This window comes from Stegastes partitus, unplaced genomic scaffold, assembly GCF_000690725.1.
Source record: "Stegastes partitus isolate 25-593 unplaced genomic scaffold, Stegastes_partitus-1.0.2 Scaffold1232, whole genome shotgun sequence".
NCBI classification, from domain to species: domain Eukaryota; kingdom Metazoa; phylum Chordata; class Actinopteri; family Pomacentridae; genus Stegastes; species Stegastes partitus.
In genome coordinates this window covers 197,659-202,237 of record NW_007578963.1, presented here as the reverse complement: position 1 = coordinate 202,237, position 4,579 = coordinate 197,659, and positions in this window count along the sequence as shown.

The window sequence follows — 4,579 nt, the reverse complement described above, 5'->3', positions numbered from 1 at the left end:
TAAGAGCCTGTGTAGTGCGGCTCCTTCAGAGTAAGAGCGTGGACGGGGCCGTGGAGCAGCAGATGTGGAGCTTGTTTCCTGTGACGGAGCTTTAATAAAGAAATCAGACACTGTGAAATAAGCGGCGATATTCTGCAGCACACGGCGGCTCACACTTCACAGCCTCTCAGATCTCACGCCGCCGCCGCCGCCGCCGCCTTCGCCCAATAACAATCCCACGACTCAAATTGCTTGAACAGAAATGTTTGTTCTCCTCTAACAGGATTGTGAATTATTAATAGGATCTAAAGCCGGTTCTCTAACCCGATTGTTGAGGTGGGATTCTTGGCTGCGGCGCACCATTTACTGTGATGTATGTGTCTGCACATCTTTATATCCAATTTAATGTGATTCGGATGGATTTCGGGGGGACATCATAAAAGGCATGGCTCTGACCCCGGCCCTGGACTCCGGCAGCGTGTCCACATATGCTGATTCGATTTGCTCACTTCTACTCTTACCCCCGGCTGATCTATACAAATGCAATGCAGGTACACTAAGTAAATATGAATACATTCCCAAATTGAATCCAAGTGAGTGTAGCGGCTGCAGGACATCATTTTAAATGGCCAGTGCTGGGAACCGAGCCTCGCGGGCCTAAATGACTGCGGCTGCTCCTCCGACGCACCATTAGTTGGAGTGTAATGCCTTTAAAGACATTGTTCTGCCATCTATTCTGTGCTGCCGCTCTAATGTATGTGATGCCGAGGATCGATACGCAGCCGGAGCGCCCAGCGAGCTGCCGGGACCAGAAACAGGAGGAAGCTGCTGCAGCGTCTGGACCGGAGGAACGGTACCGAGGAACGGTACCGAGGAACGGTACCGACGCTCAGACACCAGCTGCCAGAACTCATCCACAAAATAAAACACAGTGATAATAAACATTATGAACAGAAAACAGGTGATTTAAAGATGAGCTGATGTGACGGTGCAGCTGGAAACAGGAAGCTCCACACTGACCGTCCACATCCTGCTCGTCTGACTGCTCCACACGCCACCAACATGAAGGCTTCAGATCAACACAACTAACGTTTCACAGAACAAATGAAAGCAGCAGCAGAGGAACGTAGAACACTGCTGGTTACTGACGAGCTTCAGCGTCACTCGTTATCGCTGACACATGAAACACTCGATGGTTTGTTCTCATCACAAGAACTCACTTTATTCTTGTTTCATCCTACCAATCATTAGGAACTTTACTGCAAAACGTTTTATTTTCACACCTTCAGCTACAAGTTCAGGATGTTTTCTTTAATTAAAACATGACGATGCTTCATTCTGATGATATTAATAATAGTTCCTGTTATTTATAAAGTGCTTCACTGCTCCGAGCTCATCTCGTTCATGCTGGTGCTGAAGAGCTGCTGCTGGTCCTCTGAGCTCCAGCTTCAGCTGCAGCTCATCCTCAAAGTGTTTCACCAAGAAAACACCTAAAGCTCCTGACAGCGAGTGGGAGACGAAAACGTGTTGGACAGTAACTAAGTCCTGCAGCTAAAGTACTCGAGTACTTTCATTTACTGTTATTTTATTAGTTTATTAATGATTTCATGTTTTATGTCGTTAAATGTGACAGAATAATGATGATGATTCACTTTGAAGGAACAACGAATGAGGACTGAATGGAACTTAAAGTAATGAACAGTACTCGAGTACGTTTACGTTTTAAGTTACTCTGACCTGGACCAGCTCCTAACGACAGCAGAATATTTAATCAGAACTCGCTATAAACAATTTAATTAAATCCAGCCCAGAGTAGAACCTCAGAGAACCACAGTGAGTCCAGCTGTGGTTCCCATCAGTCCACCTGCATGAACATGGTTCTACAACGAGCTGAGAGCAGCAGAACCTTCTCAGTTCTGGACCTCTGGACTGTGTCTATCTATGTCTGCATCATGGCTCCACATGGAGAAGACCTGAACAGAGGAGGAGAAACATCTGACTGAGAGACTGGACAAAGATGGAGAAGGATCCAGAAGATCAGTGAGCAGCTAGAACCCAGTGCAGCCCAGTGTGAGCAGGAACCAGGAGGTCCAGAAGGAGCCACAGCAGCACTGATCAGGGCTGCAGTGGTCGTCCTCCTACAATGACTCCACGGACAGTCAACTACTGTCACTATGGAGCTGTGGACACCAGACAAAGGCAGCTGCTTCAGACTTGGCACAGGGCTGATCAATGGAGACCAGAGTTAGTGTGAAGCTCACACAGTGTGAAGGACACTTCAGAACATCAGCCTCTATGGACGGAGGAGCAGAACTAAACCTGGCTGCTGCTCACAGCTAAACTTCCACATCAAAGTTCACCAGAGAACATGAACAGAAGCCTGATGGATGCTGGAGAACATCCTCTGCTCAGATGGAGATCAATGTGTTGGGCTCACATGGAGTCCAGATGTTTGGTGTGAACCTGACCAGGACCACCACAGTGGATCATGGTCCTGACAGTGAAGCACGGAGGTGGAGCATCATGATGTGGGGCTGCATGAGGGCAGAAGGTGTTGATGACGTTTCTAGAAGCTCCATGAATGTCTGAGGATGAACCAGGATACTGGCTGACCAGATGAAGAAGAGGAACATTCCAGCAGGAGAACATCCAGAGAACAGCATCATCAGGAGCTTCTACAGCAGAACCAGGTGGAACCAGGACGTCTAGGATGAGTCCAAATGTCTCTGAAACTAGTTTAAATCGTCCAAAGTGACGAAAACGAGCTTCAGGAAAGTTTTTATGTGAATAAAGTTGATTTTGACAGTTTGAGCAACAGAACGTGTTTTTATGATTTCAGTAGAAACCGGGTCAGCTGTAGAACAGAACCGAGCAGAACGGGCCTCAGTGTTCTACCTAAATGCAGTACTTGTATTTGCAGCAGCGGTTCTGGTACCAGTGGCAGTAGAACCGGGTCAGACGGACCACGGAGCTTCCTGATTAGCATACGCTGTAATTGGTCAGGACCGGTCCTGCTCCTCTGTGATGGATCTGTGGCCGGGTTCTGGTTTATTTGGCCGGTGATTGTGCAGCTCCTGACCTGCTGCTGGTTCCTATCACACCAATCATGTCCAATCGGGCCCGGGATGCTTTCAGTCTCATGAAAAATGTCCTCCGCCGAGGTACATGAAGGTGTGAAATTGCAGACTCCTCTTTGGCCTCGGCCCGGAGCCTCACAAGGTATTTCTGCTTTTATTGACAGCGTGGCGGGCCGCGGGGCTGATGGCGGCGCCGGCGGCCCGCTGCAGCCCTGATTGCTTTTGTTTCCAGGTCACCTCCGATCCGTCGCTGCAACTTTTCCAATTTCTCAGGCGGCTCGTATGAAGACAGAAGGAAAGCAGAGAAAACACAAAGGAAACAGAACCGTCCCACTTTCATGCTCGGCGGGCGGCACCGATCCCGTCAGCGGCGCCGCTCGCAACTTCATCAAAGGAATAATCAAATAAACGTCGTGGTTCATTAATACGAAATTATCTGCGCACTAAGATTAATTGCGTTAAACTTATGAAGGAGTGTTTGCTGAGGACGGAGGCGGCGGAAATGATGGATGATGAGGCCGGTGATGAATGGAGACGCAGCGCCACTAAATTGGAAGTGTACTCATCCGTCCTGCTCACAACTGATGATAAATCGAGCGTGTCGCGTCCAACAATGCCGGCTCGCCTCAAACATGGCCGCCGCCGCCGCCGCCGCCGCAGACAGGAAGCTGCTGACGGACTTCTGCTCACAGACCGACAACAAACAAACAAACAAACAGACAAACAAACAAACAAACAAACAAACAAACAAACACAGCTCACCGTTCGTTTCTCGACTGGTTCGAGTCTCTTTTCAGCTCTTTTGTGTAACTTTGTGTGTTTTTGTGTGTCTGTTGATCATTTTGTGTTTCGTTGACACGACTTCTCGTCTGTTTCTGGATGTTTTGCAGCATTTTGTGTTGGTTTTGTGTCACATTGTGTTTGTTTTGTGTCTCCTTCTGGACCTTTTGCATCATCTCTTTGGCTGTTTTGCGTCTCTTTTTGGTTATTGTGAGTCACGTTGTGGTCGTTGTGCGTCTCTTTTTGGTCATTTGTGTAATTTGACGGTGTTTTGTGTCTATTTCTGGTTGTTTCGAGTCATTTTGTGATTCTTTTGCATCTCTGTGCGGTTGTTTTGTGTCTGTTTGTCAACCTCTGACTCCTCTTTTGTGTATTTTTTAAGTCATTTTGCCTTTTTGTGGTTGTTTTGTGTCTCTTTTCAGCCCATTTGTGTCACTTTATGTGTTTTTTTGTGTCTTTTGACCATTTTGTGTTTCTTTGACACGGCTTCGTGTCTGTTTCTGGATGTTTGAAGTCCTTTTGTGTTCTTTTTTTGCCATTTTAGGAGCGTTTCTTGTCTATTTTGGTTGCTTTGTGTCACTTTGTGTTGGTTTTCTGTCTTTTGGTCATTTTGTGACCTGGTTGTCTCGCTCGTCTTGCAGCTTCGTGTGTGTTTTTTAGAAACCACGACGCTGAAACAATCACTAATGGTTGTTTTTCTGACTTCCTGTCCCCCGTCCAGCCCCGCGGCGCCCCCCTGAGGA